This window comes from Mixophyes fleayi, chromosome 6, assembly GCF_038048845.1.
Source record: "Mixophyes fleayi isolate aMixFle1 chromosome 6, aMixFle1.hap1, whole genome shotgun sequence".
Taxonomy (NCBI): Eukaryota; Metazoa; Chordata; class Amphibia; order Anura; family Limnodynastidae; genus Mixophyes; species Mixophyes fleayi.
Window position 1 is genome coordinate 85,626,969 of NC_134407.1, and position 19,704 is coordinate 85,646,672.

A 19,704-nucleotide genomic window follows, 5' to 3' on the forward strand; every position below is an offset into this window, starting at 1 on the left:
TAAAAAAATCCACATACTACCTATTCCCACACCATATACAGCTTAGATTACTGTATATTACCTATAATACCGTATGCTACATAAAAATCCACATACTACCATATCACTGCACCGTATACTTTGTATACTACTTATAACACCGTATGCTACATAAAAATCCACATACTACTTATTAAACTGCACCGTATGTTACATAAAAAATCCACATACTACCTATAATAGTGTTCTTATTTCAAACACAACCTTGCTCATTCAGTTTCCCTGGTCAGGCAGCAACCGATATCTCTGTCTTTTCAATAGTAAATCACCTCTTTGTCTGTCTTCAACAGTATGCAAATTCTTCTCTTATCTTTATGCATACCATTCACATACAACCTTAGTTTTCTGCACAGAAAATAACTTTCCCAAACAATGGCACTATCTTTTCAGAGACTTTACCAAGTGCTTACAGTATGCATATATAATAGACATTATACACCATTGTTTAACCACGTGGCAATATTACCGGAAGTACACATACGCTGAGCAGGAAATACGCATACCCTATGCAATGCAATACCTTTTAAAACGCAAAACGACAATAAAAAGAAATATTTTTCTTTCTTGTCCCTAGATTAAAATTAGCGTTCCTTCAGTCTATGCAACAACGGACATTCGGTTTCGCAACACAAAGTGAACGACAGGTCTTAAACACATTGCGTTCTTTCCTGTTATGCGACGCGTCCGTCAATCCACCCTTTGTTGAGGACCCGAATACCGTGAGCGTTGCATACCTGCCGATAACGTAATTCCTAAACTCACGAGCCCCCAAATTATTAAAGTAATTTTATCGTTTTCAAATAAGCATTGCCCAATCAATTGTATGTGTTTCCAAAGCACAAAGTGATTTATTTTAGCAGATGTAAATAGTCAACAATTCAATACATTATTATATTATGATAAAGTACAGTACAGCCAATACCAAAAGATAAATACATACCAATGCTATCGCATGCGCTCACTGCGCACCCACGGGACCCGGTGGACAGTATATCTGTTAGAATACTGTGTCAGAGTTGACTGAGGGCCAGGGGAATGCAGCTATGATTATATACAGTACAGTGATACACAGTGAACAATAGAGATGACGTAGATTGTTTCTATAGGTCCAGATGTTGGGTGGGTCCAGGGTAAACAGGTCATAGGCTGATTCAATCTAAGGAATCCAAAGGTGGGGGTCATCTCTCCAGGGGGTCTGCTCCTTTCATAGCCAGCATCATACAAAAGGTTTATTCCCTAATATCAATAACTAAAGTATGCAATGTGCGATCTCTTCGCCGACTGCACCGGACAGCTGCTGATGAATAGGGTTTCAGTATGATACCAGACATGCCACCTTTCCCACAACCTGAACCATATATATCACTGAAGCGTACGTATAATCATTAAATATATATATTTATATATATACTACTAATAAACCAAATATTATCTGCTCATAAATTACAGTGTAACGAAACCAATATGAATATGAATAAATAACTAAATGTTGTAATGAGAGTGTGTGCGTGCGTATTTTACCGTGCAATCGCACCACGCCACGTGTTACGTGGCGTACGGCTCGCAATTGCATGGCGAAACAATATTAAACCAATATTCTTTCGTTCATCCAATTATACGACTTCGACACATATGACAAATAAACAAGCAAAACTGTGCGCACTACTGTTAGGTACACGCAGCTCTGCCTTCACAAGTAGCATAGTGTGAAGTTTGACAAACCTACCAACTGTCCTTTCAATCAGACCAAATCCTAAGCAAGACAGTCACCCAAATTCTGCACTGTCCAACCAGATTCAGGACAGTTGGCAGACTGTCCTCCTCTCTCCTACATTTTCTTGTCACTGTCACCACCTGTGGCTGCTGGATCAGTTGCTGCTTGTCTGGATCCTGGCATGTTGGAGGCCCTATTTGGAAAAAAAAAATGGGTACATGAAATTTAGAAAACTCCAACCATCCCTGGCATTTAATCAATAGCACCCACATTTAATAATTAGGCATATTTCCCTCCCTCCAAACAGCCCCAGCAATAAATTAATAGCATTTACATTTAATATAATCATTTTCCAAACACATCACGGCATTAAATAATTAATATTCACATTTAATAAATAGCTCTCCTCCCAAAACTCAGCCCCACATTCAATTAAAATGCCCCAAACCATCCCAGCATTAAATTAAAGGTCCCTTCACTCCATTTTAATTTAATAGGCCCCAGTATTAAATGAAATTGTCCCACCATCACCCCACAAATAGCACCCATTAAATAATTAGCCCCAACCTAAACTCCACCATTAAATTAATACCCTACCTCCCACCCATGAACTATTAAGACAGCCCCCCTCCCTTCCCTCATATCACACAATATATTAAAACCCTCCAATTCCACCCTTTAGCAGCCCCCACTCCTATCCTAAACACCCTTTAGTAGCCCCCAGTCCTATCCTACACACCCTTCAGTGGCCCCCTCTTATCACATACACCCTTTAGCAGCCCCCAGTCCTATCCTACATACCCTTTAGTAGCCCCCCTTTACATACACACACACACACACACACACACACACACACACACACACACACACATACACTTTAGCAGAGTGACACACACACACTTTAGCAAAGACACACACACACTTTAGCAGTGACACACACACACACACACACACACACTGTAGCAGAGGGAGATTCATACATACATACATACATACATACATACATACATACACACTTTATAGCAGAGAGACACATACACTTTAGCAGATAGACACACATACACTTTAGCAGAGAGACACACATAAACTTTAGCAGAGACACACATACACTTTAGCAGAGACACATATACACTTTAGCAGAGAGACACACATACACATACACACATACACTTTAGCAGAGACACACACACATACACTTTAGCAGAGACACACACACTTTATAGCAGAGAGACACACACATACACTTTAGCAGATACACACACACTTTATAGCAGAGAGACACACACATACACTTTATAGCAGAGACACACACACATACGCTTTAGCAGACATACACTTAGCTGGCTCCTTCTGCAGACTCCCCTCACGGCACACATGGGACGACAGCTCTCATGTGACACGTCCCATGTGACCAGTGTAGGAGACTGCAGTCACAGAAAGGGAAGAGACGATTATCCGTGGCCACATTAAGGTAGGTGGCTGGTCCCAGAAGAGGAGCCAGCCACCTAGTACCACACTGCCCCCCTCCCCTGTCGATCGGAGGGGGGGGGGGGCGCTGCACACTTTTTTTTTAATAAACCCATAAAAAGACCCTAGTCGGCCTACCGGGACTTTTCCCGGTAGGTTACATTGCCAATCCGCCCCTGGCCCCCTTTAGCACACAAAATACACACTGGCCCCCTCACACCCTCACACACAATATATACTGGTCCACACAATGTACTGACACACACAAACAATAACCTGACACACACACAATCACAATAACCTGACACACCATATATACATTGGCCCCCTCTCACACACAATATATACACTGCCCCCCTCTCACACACAATATATACACTGGCACCCTCTCCCACACAATATATACACTGCCCCCCCCTCTCACACACAATATATACACTGGCCCCCTCTCACACACAATATACACACTGGCACCCTCTCACACACAATATATACACTGGCCCTCTCTCACACACAATATATACACTGGCCCCCTCTAGCACACAATATATACAATGGCCCCCTCACACACACAATATATACTAGTACTGACACACACAAAAACCTGAAACACACAAACAATAACCTGACAAACACACAATCACAATAACCTGACACACACACAATAACCTGACACACACTATACACTATCATCATCATCATCATCACCATTTATTTATATAGCGCCACTAATTCCGCAGCGCTGTACGGAGAACTCACTCACATCAGTTCCTGCCCCATTGGGGCTTACAGTCTAAATTCACTAACACACACACACACACACACACATACAAACAGACTAGGGTTAATTTGTTAGCAGCCAATTAACTTACTAGTATGTTTTTGGAGTATGGGAGGAAACCAGGGACACCCGGAGGAAACCCATGCAAACACGGGGAGAACATACAAACTCCTCACAGATAAGGTCATGGTTGGGATTTGAACTCATGACCCCAGTGCTGTAAAGCAGAAGTGCTAACCACTGAGCCACACTATACATTAACATACCACCTCCCCGCCCCTACCGACACTTACCTTTGTTCCAGTCGCACGCTATGCGGTGCGGTGATATTCCTCTTCACACATGGGACGGAACCTGTCACGTGGTGCACATACCATTTGATACCAGTAGGAGGACACACATAGTGGAGGGGAGGGAGGGGGGTCGGATCCTAAAGATCCGTGGCCAATGGGAGAAGGTGGCTGGTCCTGTTGGAGGTGCCAGCTACCAAGTAAAAGAGACCGCCCCAAAATAGATTTTTGTGGTCCGTCGCAGCCCGCCCCTGGGCTGCATGCAGCCCTTTCACCTGCGGCCACCAGCTAACTCCTGTTCTATTGTCAAATTTGTTTGTTATAGCTTGTAATACTTGTTTAAAATGCCAGTTGATATGTTATTTTAGATGGGTGTTTCTTTGACTAAATGTATTATTTTAACTTATTATTGAGATTAAATTTAATGTAAACCCCTTGTAAAGGTTAGAGAGCCGGTCATGTGGCCCCTTAAGTGTATCAGTTTGCCTATCACTGCTTTAGAATAGCAAGTCTAAATAGACTACTTAATGAAGTTTATTAATATGCTCTCACCTCTCCGTTCCAATCCACATTCTCACCAGTGTAGCATTTTAATGTTCTATAAGAAGGTATCATAAGTATATCAATATAATAATAATAATATTCACTGTAATCATTGAAAGAGGCTAATGTGCTTTATCGCTGCATTGCAGTTTAATCAGACTGCATCTGGTTAACTTTTTTGATATATTTAGGCTGTTCATAGGGGAAACATTATGGGGTCGATGTGTTTAATACAGGATCCACTCCCTTATTTCTACATAAAAAGTTGTTTTTTCCAAAGTAAAAAAAAAACAAATTTACCAATGATTATAATTTAACCTATCCATTTAATATATTAACCCGTTAATGTCCTTGAGCCATATATTTATGGCAGAATGGGCTGACTCTATTCCCAGCCACTATATTTATGGGGACTAAATATGGAGGCTAAGCTCTCTTGAGCAAGGCCACACATATGGAGCTGGGCTGTCAGTCAAAAGAGTCAAAAATATTTAAAAAGAAAAAAATCCTTACAACTTCCCCTATGTGGAAACATATTGTGGCTCTTGCTGAGTAGGGAGTATACCTGTCTCCTAAGTGTAAAATATGCAAATTTTTACTGTGCATATTTGCTAAATATGTGACATATCAAATTGATTGTGTACTACCTGCTGATTCTTGTATTATGGGGATCGCAATTTTAGGTTTATTTGATACCTTGAGACACATAAGTGCAGAAATTAAATAAAGGGCAAAGAGGTGGATGGATAAAAAGATATATGACTTCAATTTTGATCTGTGGTCAAAAAACCTATACCCAAGCCTTTGCCTAGCCTGCAACAGCTTAGTTGGAAGTCATCTATGTTATTTTAGTCCTTTTATTCACTGATGAGTTGTAACTTTTGTGAAGAGTATTGGTAATTGGAAGAGCAGAAGCAGTGTTTACAATCATCTGCTGCAAGCAACCCTATGAAGAATATAATTGGATCTAGCAGTGAGAGCAGAAGAGAATTAAATGTATTATTTCCTGTAAGACTAGCAGTTATGAGAAGGATAAGAATGGTTCAAACTAAAATTAATGTTTTTTATTTACATATGAGAAAACAAGATCTGTGTTGTATAGAGAAGAAACAGAACATACCTTAATTGAATTAAAGACCATTTTCTTTATTAGTTTTACATTTTTTTCTACTGTTTTGGCAGAAATACATAGAACAAAATATTGCAAATATCTTCAGATTTATTTTTGTTTAAAAAAGGTAAGATGGTATTGTTTGCGCTGCACTATAACATCAGTTTCAGGCAAGTTATAATCTATTACCATTTTTTAAAATAATCATTTTTGACATATAGATGCAGACAGATTAATTATTTTAAATCCTTTTGATTTATTCTGCCTTTATTGGTATGTTGTACCTGGTAACATAACTAAAAATTTAGGACTTCACAGTGCATACAAGGGCCCTAAGCTTACTCAGAAGCGCAGAGCGGTGTCCTTGGGAGGGTGGTTTCCCAATGACGAAGAAAAAGTTACCCTATTGATGCCTGCGGCATAACAGTTTGCCCACTAAGGGTGGACTTAAGTGTGTACATAAGGATGTAAATAAGGGTCTAGATGTTTATATCAGTGTGTACATGTGTACATGGGGGTGTAGATGTGTACTTGAGTGTGTGGATGTATACATAAGAGTGTACATGAAAGTGTAAGTGTGTACATGTGAGTGTAGATGTGTACATGAGAGTGTTGCTGTGTACATGAGGGTGTATATGTATATATAAGTGTGTAAATGTGTACAAAACAAAAAAAGACAGTTGTCAGGGCTTATCCTTTTACACTGCATATCTGTGTGTGTCAAGCAAAATGAAAACATGAGGTATTAGTTCATATTTTGATCAAAAGATTTAAGCCTGCATCCCAACCTCAAGGGCCCCTCATTATATGCAGGTCCTACACTGCATATAGTGTAGATGTGTACCTGAGAGTGTTGCTGTGTATATGAGAGTGTTGCTGTGTACATGAGAATGTAGCTGTGTACATGACGGTGTAGCTGTGTACATGAGAGTGTAGCTGTGCATGATGGTGTAGATGTGTACATGAGGGTGTGGAGTTGTACATGAGGGTTTAGAAGTGTACATGGGTGAGGGTGTATATGTGTACATGAGAGTGTTGCTGTCTACATGAGAGTGAAGATGAGTTTATGAGGGTATAGAGATGTACATGAAGGTGTTATACAGCATAACAGAAGTGCTGATGATTTACATGTCATACTGCAGCTGGTGAGAAAGGTACTTACAATATGGACAGTGGCAAATCGATTGAAAGGTTTTCTCTAACTGGGTAAAGTTTTTAAATACTGCCAGTATAAAGCCCATTGGAATAGCTAGTCATTTATAGAATATATCAAGATTTCTCTTTTAACAGTACTGCTGGCAGTTACTGAGTTAAATCTATTTACTAAAAGTGTCCTAAATGACGGATACATCATATTTTCCCCATGCTCTTCATCTTAGTTCAGACTGTGCATGTTTATGATATCTGATGCCGATCTGATGCTGTTTTTAATTGATGGTGGCATTTCTTGTGAAAGAATTAGCAACACAATTTCCGTTAATAATTTATGTGGAAAGCATTAATAGTGAAAGCTGAAAAAAACAAGATCTCTGGTCGCTTTGAATTCAAGTTTATGTTGGAAAAAACAAGATGTTTTATTTGCAAAAGGATTATGTTTTAAGCAAATGGAAAGCTAGCAAAACTTGAAATCGATTGTCTCTCAGAGAAGGCTGCCCGACTAGGGAGTGAAAGATTTTCCATGCACCAAAAATTAACTGAATGCTATTTATAGCACATTAACAGATCCCCCCTTATTACTGAATACTTCTTAAATTAACTACAAGGCACCCATTCTAATGTACGCTGTGTTTGTAATTTAATCAATGACTGCTCTTAAACTGATCACATCAGCAGCGCATAGCCATGCAGTCTCCATTTGCAAACATTTAGTGATACGAAATGGGTCATTCTGAAGAGCTCAATGACTTCAAGCTGATTGCATAGCTGAAGAGTTTGTAACTTCAACTGGCATTAATGTTAAGCACAAAAAACTGTGCGGTGGGAGCTTAATGGAATGGGTTCCCATGGCCGAGCAGCTGCATGCAAGCCTCACATCACCATGACCATTAGCAAGTGTCGGATGTAGTGGTGTAAAGCACACCAACACTGGACTGTGGAGCAGTGGAAACGTGTTCTGTGGAGTGGCAAATCACACTCCTCTGTGGGCGAGATGGGCGAGTCTGGGTTTGGCGGATGCCGTGAGAACGTTACCTGCCTGACAGCATTATGCCAACTGTGAAGTTTAGTGAAGAAGGGATAATGGTATGGGGCAGTTTTTCAGGATTTGGACTAAGCCCCTTATCTGCAGTGAAGGACAATTTTAATGCTTCAACATATCAAGTCATTTTGGAGTATGCTATGCTTCTAACTTTGCGGTAACAGTTTGGGGAAGACCTTTTCTATTCCAACATGACTGTGCCCCAGTGAACTGGAATGGAGATTGCGAGCCGGGCCTTCCCATCCAACATCTGTGCCTGACCTCATAAATGCTCTACAGAATGAATGGGAACAAATTCCTACAGAAACACTCCAACATCTTGTGGAAAGAAGAGTGGAAGCTGTTATTGCTGCAAAAGGGCGACCAATTCCATATTAAAGTACAAGTATTTGAATACAATGCCATTAAAGTCCCTGTTGATGTAATGGTCAATCGTCCAAATACTTTTGTCCATATAACGTATATATATATATATATAGTTTAGACAACGTGATAAGGATATGATTTAGAGTGTACCAGAAGCCAAATATGATGAAAGTTTCTCGAGTGGGTTCTGATGTCAGAACCCACTGAATAAGCCATTAGTTGACAAAATACATTTATATACTAATACAGCACTATCACGTGCCTTTTTTTATTTTACATGTTTTTTATACCAATTAATTCTTGTCACTCATTTTGAATTTTTCCCTATTCCACTCTATTCTCATTACTCTCGCTCTATTTACTTACTTGTCCACCACATACTTCCCTACAGACGTAGCATATGGTGTCAGTTGTGGAGGTGCTGGCCTCTCGTGGACTGTACTGAGGGGCACCAGGTGAGAACTGTTGCTCTGTGGTTTAGCACTACTCTCATTGGTTGCATTAACTGACTACCCGGTCTGGCTCCCCTGAGCAGCTTCCTGACTGGGCTTGCTTCTGGAGGTTCCATGTGCTCCTTCTCCTTCCCACTGGGAGTGCTGCCTTTGGTTCCCTGGACTGTACTGTGTGACTATTTCTCTCTTAAACCTTCTTCTCCTGGATAAGTAGTCTGAGAGCTTCTCCTCTGCAAGTCTGTGGTTATGGCACTAGTCTGTTTTCCCCTGTGACTGGTGCCCTCTGCTCACTTGTGTCAGTGGTCATCTCTGTGGCCTCGGTCTCTTTTGTGGCCCCCGTCCCTGTCTGCCTATCTGTGACATCAGCTCTGCCATACCACCTCTAGTACTTGCCTGCACCACAATACCTGAATAGCAGGTGTCAACACGGGTAAACATTCTACAGCTTCTACTGTATCTGGCAGATTGGACAGATTTGCACAGTCTAACTCTACCACTTCCCCAGCGGAGGCTCAACATCCTGCGTCGCAGGTTTTCCAATCTCTCAAGGCCTTAATTGCTCCTGTGGACTCAGATGCCACCTTGTAGGAGGTTTTGAAAGCCATTGCCACCTGTGAAAAAAAGGTCACAGACAATATTGGGGAGGTACAGGTTGATCTCTCCTTACAGGCAAGATTTTAAGAAGATTCGGGTGTAGGATACAGAGACTGAGACCCGAATCTCTAACCTTGAGGACACTACAGCCCCTAAGATTCAAAAGATTGCTGTCCTGGAGTCACAGATGATGTCAGCTATGCAGAAATGCTGAGATATCGAGGGTCGCCTCAGACGTAGCAATGTTCGATTTGTGGGCATCCCGGAGGGAGCGTTGGGAGATGCTCCAGAATCCTTTCTAGAGGATTGAGTGATCCAGATGTTTGTCAGGGAGGAGTTTACGGCCCAGTTTGCAGTTGAGAGGTTGCATCATATTTTGGTTCAGCGTCTGCCTCCTGGGGCGCCACCGCGCACCTTCATTGCTGAAATGCTACACTACAGAGGCCCTTTAGAAGAGCCCAGTTTATACAAGTGAAGCGATGTCTCCGGGAAGTTCAGCTCCTATATGCTATGCCTTTCCTGGCGAGACTGAAAGTTGTTGCGGACGGAGCTACTTTCTTTTCGACTCGCCAACTGAGGCAACCTCCTGGCTGGATAAACAGGCTCTAATGGGCTTCCGCCTGGGCTGAAGGCAATCCTGATAATGTCTCTTGATTGAACTATCCTGTACTGTTTTTTGGGATTATACAAATATAAATGATAGATTACTCTCATTGACTTATTATATTACATGCCTGACTGCTTCTCATACATGCTGGCTGCAATGTTTATTTCCTTGTATTTTGTTCATATAGAGAGGGCTTGTCCACATGGGTTGGGTGTCTTGGAGTACTACAAATCATTCTTCCCAATAGTGTGTGCCTCACGCCCTTGGGATTGCGGGGAGTGTATATGTTGCACTGTAGCTCTCTTGGCTGGGGGACCTCTTGATTTATGGCTTGTGGCCTCATCATTTTTTACAATGCTGACTAGTGCTTCTTTCTATATATAGGGATAGCTGTGTAGGTTGTTTGAATGGATGGGTTCATGTTTAGCTGAGATTCAAGTGTATCTAGAGTTGGGGTGGATATACAGTGTGGCGGGTTGTTCGGTAAGGGTGAGAGGGATTAGGTTGAAGAGTGTTAAATATAGTGTCATGATGTTCTTACGGGCAATAATTCTTAAAATTCAAAATGTCTTGTTTTTTCATGCATTGATGTGACTGCTGAGCGTCTGTCTAGGGCTGGGTGGAAGGATCCTCCACGGATCTGTTTATTGTGTATTCCCAAGGGTTATTATAGTGGGAAGATAAGTAGGGGGTATCACAAGTTCCTGACCTGAACTCTTTGGGTTTGAATGACAAGATTAAAAGCTCTCTGGTTCTGTCCTAACTAAGGAAGTATGAAACGGATATTATATATCTCACTGAGACCCACCTGATGGGGGTAAACTGCTAGCCCATAGGATGCCATTGGTTAGGTGTGTTAGGAACCCCTCCAGCCAGTACAGAAAAACCTGGAGTCAGCTCCGAAAGTCTGGTGTTCACTGTTGCCCCTCGTGGTAGGGACAGACTTGGCTGCAGACAAACAGAGGGTCGTGAGATGCGTACCGGCTGGGGTGAACCCAGGAAGGCAGAGTGAAGTCCAGGCAAGGGTTGAGGGCCGGCAGCAGACAACGAATCCAGAGAACAAGCCGAGGTCAGAGGTCACAGGCAATACGGTAGCGTCAGTATCCAGGCAATAGGTCAAGGGTCACAAGCGATCAAACTAAGTCAGTATCCAGGCAAAGGGTCAGTAACGGTAATCAAAGAAGGAATCAGCAAGAACTAAGGCAGAATACAGCAGGGTAGTTTGCATGTAGCAGGAATTATAAATTGCAGGGAGGGCTTGTCCCTTCCTGCCTTATAAATGAACAGGGGCCAATAAAAGCTGTCCTGCATAGCAGGAGGCACTTAGCCCAGCTGGGCTATAACAAAATCCATTGTGCGCATGCGCCTCGCTACCTAGATGCCGGGACACAGCGCTACTAACTGAGAGCGTCCCGACCGTTGCCTAGGCAACGGCCGGGACCCGGGGGAAATGACGTCCCTGTCATCATGACGACGGCCGGAACGCAGAGCCTGCAGGGGAAGTGAGTCGCGGCGGTGCCCGGAGCTGCCGCGGCTCATAACAGGGTGGTTTACCATGCTGTTCATACTAGTAACTCAATGAGGGGTATACCTACTGATATGTAAATAAGTTCATTTTGTGTTAGATTTAGTTGTCACCGACCTACTGGGCAGATTTGTATTCCTGAGGGGTACTTTTAACTCCACCCTACTGTTAGTGTTATATATATATATATATATATATATATATATATATATCTATATCCCTTCTCCCTACAGTAGTAGTCCTTAAGAAATTCACTGATTTTATTTTCCTCTCTCCTGAGACCCCTGTGCTCTGGTTGGGGATTTTAATGCCGTTCTGGATGCTAATGTTGATAGGTGGAGGGAATCGGGGAGTTTTCTGCCCGCTAGGAAGTCGAAGTTTGCTGGTTTGGTTGCTGAAATGGGATTGGTGGATGTGTGGTGCCTGTGAAACCTGGAAGAGGTGTGTTTCTCTTGTTTTCTGCTTCTCACTGTGCTTTTGTCATTGATCGGTTTTCCAAAATGGTGCACTTCATCCCTCTCTCAGGTCTACCTTCAGCCAGTCGCTTAGCCGACACGTTTATCAAAGAAATCTTCAGACTGCATGGTTGTCCGAAAGAGATCATCTCTGACTGAGGGGTCCAATTCATCTCCCGTTTCTGGAGGGCCTTCTGTAAGAAACTGGGTATGGAATTAAAATTCTCGTCGGGGCATCACTCCCCAGACCAATGGTCAGACCGAACGGATCAACCAAGATTTGGAGACTTTTCTTCGTTGCTTTACGGCCGACAATCCAAGCAGATGGTCACAATTTCTTCCCTAGGCAGAGTTTTCGCACAATCATCACGTCTATGAATCCACCGGGTTTTCTCCATTCTTTATTGTGACCGGGGCGCATCCTGTTATCCCAGATCCTTTTCCGAATTCTTCCTCCTTAGTTCCAGCGGTGGACTCTCTCTATCAAGAATTCTCCCTCATTTGGGCCAAAACCAAGGCGGCTCTGCAGAAGGCGACACAGCACCACAAAACGTTTGAGGATCGTCACCGAAGACCTACTCCTCTACTGAAAGTAGGGGACCAAGTATAGCTTTCCACTAAAGACTTAAAGCTAAAGGTACCATCTATAAAAAATGGCTCCACGTTTCATCGGTCCCTACACCATCTCACAGGTTATCAACCCTGTCTGTGTCAAGCTAAAACTATCTGCTTCGTTACAATGCCATAATACCTTTCATGTGTCCTTACTTCGACCATTGGTGCTTAACAAGTTCTTTGTATCTCCATCTCGATCTCCTCCAGTTCAAACCTCCTCTGGAACACCTCCTCGATCAGCCGAATCCTGGATTCCCGTATCCGCTATGGTCGACAACAGTTCCTTGTTCACTGGAAGGGATTTGGTCCAGAAGAGGATCTTGGGTGGACAAACCAGACCTTCATGCTCCTCTGCTACTCAAAAGATTTCTCCAATTGAGGGGAAGAGGAGGAGGGCATACTGTCAGGCGCCACCCGCAACTCCCAGGACGGCCACCTGCACCTCCGCTCTAGCGCGTCTGGTTTCCTAGCAACCAGACGCATCATTTCCGCCCCAGTCGGCCGCCCGGCTACAGACCTCTGAGCGTTCCCGTTGCTAGGCAACAGTATGCTACCCTCGGAAGCGCCATGGCGTTAAATTATGACAGTGCTGCGGCACTGACCCTTCATTGCCCCCAATCAGTATTTAAACCCCTCCTGGCCCCATCTTCAGTGCCAGAGTTTCAGGTCCAGTCTTGTCTCCAGCGTTCCCCTCAGTGTCCCAGTTATTTGCCTGTCTCCTGATTAATTGCCTGTCTCCTGATTATTGCCTGTCTGCCTGTGACCCTCGTGACCCGGATTGCCTTTGACTACTCCTTTGGATCTTCCTTTGTACCGCGCTGCCAGAACGCCACCGACCTGGCTTGACTCACCTTCCCTTCGGATTCTCCTTGTGTACCTGCCTTGCCCGCACCGTTGCAGATCCAGCTCGTCTGACAATTCTTCTCGTGCTTCGCTATCTGACTCATGGAAGGGCCGTGACCTGCGTGTTTCCTGCTGCTGAGTCCATACCTCCTTGCGGGGGTCTCTGGTGAACACCAGGGGCACGTTAGATTCTGCACCTTCCTTTGAGTAGTGCCAACGATAGCAGGTATGCTATACCCAGTCGTGACAGTTGCTAGGCTACGGGACACTTCCGCTTCTGCCGGCCGAGCCCCGGGTGCATCCGCGTCCATTGCTACGGCAACGAGACGCACTTCACGGCTTCCTGACGGCGGGCAGCGTGGCTAACCGCCTGTCCACCAATGAAAGCTTAGTTGCCTCTATATCTAGGTCTCCCTATGCTCCAGCACTCCTGTATCTACTACAGTCTCCTGCCTGAATTCCTGTGTACCGAACCAGCTTTCCCTTACATTGCCCTGGATATCCCTCTGGTCTGTTTTCCTGTTACCTGTCCTGACTCTTGGCCTCCTGACTTCGCTTTCGTCTACTCCTTGGTACCCCGCCTGCCCGCACGGTTAAGACTCCAGCCTGTACGACTACAAATGTTCATCGCTCACCTCGCTGGTAGCAACTTTGAGGGTTGCAATCTGCATACCTTTTGTAGTGAACCCCAAACTCTCTTGCGGGGGTCCCTTGTGAAGACCAAGGACGTGTTAGACTCCACGCCTCCTTGTGTAGCAACGCCAATACCTGCAGGTGGACTTCAGCCAAAAACACTCCGTGATATTATACTTTGGCCATGACTTCTTAAGCACCAGGTGAACCGTCTGCTCGTGACTTTCTATTGCACCTTGCCCACAGGGTTGAGAAGCACGAATCTGAACAGTCTCAGTTGCTCCAATACATCAAGGGGTTCGCTGCCAGACTTGAGTCCATCCAGGCGTCTGTGGCAGCCTCCCAGGCAGAACCTGTAACCTCCTCCGGGACTATTCCACCAACTTCCTCACCTGCCGTAGTTACTACCTCCTCTCTACGTCCTTCTCCTCTAGAGACGTTTGATGGGGATCCAAAGAAGTGCAGGGGCTTTTAGAATCAGTGTCTGATCCATTTTGAGTGCAACGCAACATCTTTCCCTTCTGAGCGAGTCAAAGTTGCCTTCATTATCTCCCTGCTGTCCGGGTAAGCCTTAGCGTGGGCCTCCCCTCTGTGGGAGCGCAATGACCCTCTTCTGCAAAATGCCTCTTCATTTATAGAAGCCTTTTGCAATATCTTTGATGAGCCCGGCCGGGTTTCTTCTGCGACCTCTAGTATTCTAAATCTGAGCCAAGGTACCCTGACGGTTGGTCAGTACGCAATACAGTTCCGTATGTTTGCTTCTGAATTAAAATGGAACAACAAAGCTTTGGTGGCAACCTTCTGGCAAGGCTTGGCAGATCATGTCAAGGATGAATTAGTTTCCCGTGAGCTCCCAGCAGATCTAGATTCTCTCATTTTCCTGTGTAACAAGATAGATCTACGTTTTTGGGAACGTACTCGTGAACAGACTACCACCAAATGTACTTTTATTATTATTATTATTATTATTAATTTTTATTTATAGGGCACCACTAGGTATCTGTAGTGCCGTACAGGGACAGACAGAAACACGATACAGGGTGAGACAGCACGGTACAGTTAACAAAAAGCACAGTAACTCAGAAGCTCAATGTACAGCTAGATGAGAGGTGAGAGCCCCCAGTGGGGTAGAGAGAGGGGTAGAAGGGCAGGAGGACCTCACGGAAGAGACAAGGAGTTGGAGAGCAGAGTTAAGGTGGTGGAGAACAGAAGGAGAGGAGGCCCTGCTCGAAGGAGCGTACAATCTAAGGGGAGGGTAGGACGGACAGAGATGCAATGGTAGGAGGAGGGAATGGGGAGAACGGAGGCTGAGACGGAAAGGGGGGAGAGGAGAATGAAAAGGAGGGAGGTAAGAGGGGGACAGGAGGGAGGGCAGGAGTGGGAGGGGGGTAGGAGGAGACTGGGAGGAGGTCAATTAGGTGGGGCATTGGAGTGCTTTAAGGAAAAGGTGGGTTATTAAGGCCCGTTTGAAGCTGGACAATTTGGGGGAAGTTCTGATGGAGCGGGGGAGCTGGTTCCAGTGGAGGGGGGCAGCGCGGGAGAAGTCTTGGATGCGAGCATGGGAGGAGGTAACCAGGGGGGAAGAGAGGCGGCGGTCGTTAGCCGAACGCAGAGGGCAGGATGGAGCGTGAATGGAGATTAGGTTGGAGATGTAGGGAGCAGTGAAGTTGGAGAGAGCCTTGAAAGCAAGAGTAAGGAGCTTCTCCTCGTCTTCTCCTCGTCTTGCTCCCAACTTCTAGAATCCGGTCCCTCAAGAGGAACCTATGCAGATCAGTCACTCCCAGCTCTCACCTGAAGAAAGGGAGAGATGATTCATGCAGAATCTCTGCCTCTACTGTGGGGAATCTGGTTACGTCTTGTCTACCTGTGTCAAGAGACCGAGAAATGCCACCTCCTAGCCAGTGAGAGGGAGGCCGACCTAGGAGTCAAGTTTAACGCATCCTACACCAGTTCCAGTTCAGACTTTTTGATGTCCATCTGGCTGGACACTCCTGTCGGTCCTTATGTAACTTCAGCCTTTGTGGATTCCGGCTCGGCTGGGAATTTAATCACAGACACCTTGGCTTAGCAACTCCAGATTTCAACTCGAAAATTGCCTCAGCCTCTCTTTCTCACTGCCGTGGATGGGAATCGAGTTACTAATGGTTCTGTATCCCCAATTTCCTCTACTGCATAGCTGATGGTAGGGGTGCTACACATAGCCGTAACTAGGCAGGTGCGGGCGGTGCCGTCGCCCAGGGCGCAAGCCCAGGGGGGGCGCAGCCGCCCGACACCTGCCTATATGCCCAGGTTCAATAGTTCCACACAGTGCCACAAGCAACAACTTATTCCCTGCATCAGAAGCAGTCCCCGAAAGCAGGAAGTTCGGCATTTGGAACGCAAGTTTTTGTTCCAAGTGCCGAACTTCCTGCTTTTAGTGACTGCTTCTGATGCAGGGAATGAGTTATAACCTCCAGCAGGCACGCACTCAGGGGGTGGGGTTCAATTGCCCAGCAACCCCTTTCCCCTGTGCTTGTATCCCCACCTCCGGTAATCGGAGGTTTTTTTCATTTTTTTTTCATTATTATTTAAAAAGTGGGCGGAGCCAGGAATCACCCTCCTCTTTACTGTGTGACTGTAGTGTCCGTGCAGCCTATTACTGCAGCTCACGGACGCTACTGACAGCCCCTGCAGGAACAGAAAAAATGAGATTGTGGCTGCCACACTGCACTACAGCAGACAGCAAGAGGTAAGTGAAAGTATCTTATGTAAGATGAAGAGACAGAAGAACGGAAATGGGGATAAACTAAATGAGAGGGGGGAGTATAGAGAGGTAGAACTTAGGTTATAAGGGATATTTTAGGGAAGGGTTCCCCCTTTTTTCCTACTTTGATCCATGTTTGCTAGTAAACAGAGCAGATCCACTACTCAGAGTAGCAGGTGACTGTCTTCATTCACACTTTTCAGCAGCCCAGTCCTGTCTCCCCTCATGTTTGTGTGTACTGTGTATCAGTGTATCTTGCTACTCCCCCTCCTAGTGTGTCTGTCTGTATCAGCTTCCTCTATCCCTGGTTGTGTTATCTCTTTCTCCAAATTTGCATGTATAGTCCTCTTTCTCCCTCTGTATTCGTGCCCCCCCACCCCCTGTTTGTGTGCATAGCTCTTCCCTTTGTGTGTTTATGCCCATTTCTGCCTTTCCATTTGTGTGCCTGTCTCTCCCCATGTGTGTTTCTCTGCCCCCCCCTTGTGATTATATGTCTATTTCTACATTGTGTCCCTTTATTTTCCTCCCCTTTGTGTGTATCTCATTTTGCCATCTCATTACATATGTGTGCCAGGTGTGCACTTAGGGGTATTTTACAGTTGTCCAGAACGCCCTCACATTCATATCAAACCACCCTGAAAGCAGTATCTGCACGGTATGCTGAAGCTGTCTGCGGTCGCAAAAAGATCAGCAAGAAAGAAAGGGGCGCATGCATGATTTCATGCCCGTCACATGATGCAGCCTGAGGGTAACACAGCAGAGATGGCACCCCTTATACCCCCACAACAGGGATGACAGCATTTCTGCTGAGAGGTGAGTGGCTGTTAGTATGCTATAAACTATATTTGAGACACTGGGGCCTATTTATAAATAGTGTGATCCGCGTGCTCCACTGATTCAATTCATTGCTTGCACACGGCCAAGATATTACTTCGGCAAGCCTGAGGTACTACAGATACCATCTATATAAATGTGGTGCGCTTGTGATTCCTAGGATTTCCACTTACACTGTGGGACAGCCAATGTAAGATAGGAGCGGATTCCCATCCGAGTTTCACCTGATGCCGGTATGTGGAGCGGTATGTGACATCTTATCATTCCGTACGGCTAGAGACAGTGAGCCTATATACCATCAATTGCTCACTTTTGATTTGTCGAATATACTACACTATGGGGTATGGACTGGAACTATGGTAGAAATTTCTGAGACTTATGTTGATTGAGACACTTGAGTGTTAGTTCTGCACCATCTGTGCTCGAACTTGACTCACATAGAGTCTTATACAGATACCAAAACACTAATATTTGTCCAGTTTTGATTGATTACCATTTTTATATGGATCATCGTGGCAACCAATAGCATTTTTTTCTTGTGGAAGTACTCTATAAGCTCTATATATATTTCTACATTTTTGATCATTGCAGCATTGGCTACATTGTGACAGCTGTTAGATCTATGTAATTAGTAGCGCTGTTTTGATCAATTAACTCATGAGCAACGTTATTATCATCCTCTTTATATACATACATAATATATCACAGTGCACTGTGTTTTATGTCATAGGGAGTATTCCACCAGCTACCATGGTTATTTAGCATTATTAGGTATATTTTTTATATATTGTTTTTATTATTGTATTGTAATAAATGTGTACATTTGATGATCCGTGACCCAGTTTTATTTATACAATATTAGTTTTTGAGACAGCTGGGTTTTTAGCGCTGCATCTTTGTGTGTGTTAACGGTTTGTTTTCAGGTGGGTGCAGTCACCTTGTTTTTGCAGCAGCTTGACCCCTGTCCTATATCATACTTATAGTTGCTATCTTTTATCAGTATAGCATTATAACATATTGGTTATTGTACTACTTTTAGTCTACATATTGGTGCCATATCAGGGGTTGTTTTGGTTTTTGATTGTGATATATTAATCTGTTGTCTCCATCCTGTGATGGCAATAACAGAACAGGTATTGTGGTGGTGCAATTAACACCATGATGCTTGTTAAATAGGCTTCCCCTTACAAGCATTTGGAAACCCCGCTTTTGAAATCCTCCTGCATTTGCCCCTGATCCAGGATACAACTTTCTAATTTACCGGTACCAGTGACTGCAATAGACAACTACTGAGGTTGGTACTTTTTACTAGGGATGTGCACCGGCGACTTTTGAGGTCTCGTGTTTTGTGTTTTGGATCCGGATTTTCGTTATTTTTGAGGTTCGGATTTGTCTCGCAAAACACTTGACGAAAGGTCTCGGTTCGGATTTAAGGTATTGGATTCGGATTTTTTTTGAAAAAAACATAAAAAGTTTAAAAATCAAGTTTTTGGGCTTATTTTCACTCCTAGGCTATTATTAACCTCAATAACATTCAATAACAAGCATTTCCACTAATTTACAGTGTATTCTGAACACCTCACAATATAGTTATTAGTCCAAAACGTTGCAACAAGGTATCTTTCTGGACTGCGTAGAGGAGTGGGTCACCACAATATATTATAAACCCTGAACTTTTATGATTCGCACCAATAATTGTACCTGGACTGCGTAGAGGAGTGGGTCACCACAATATATATTAAAAACCCTGAACTTTTATGATTCGCACCAATAATTGTACCTGGACTGCGTAGAGGAGTGGGTCACCACAATATCTTAAAAACCCTGAACTTTTATGATTCGCACCAATAATTGTACCTGGACTGCGTAGAGGAGTGGGTCACCACAATATATTA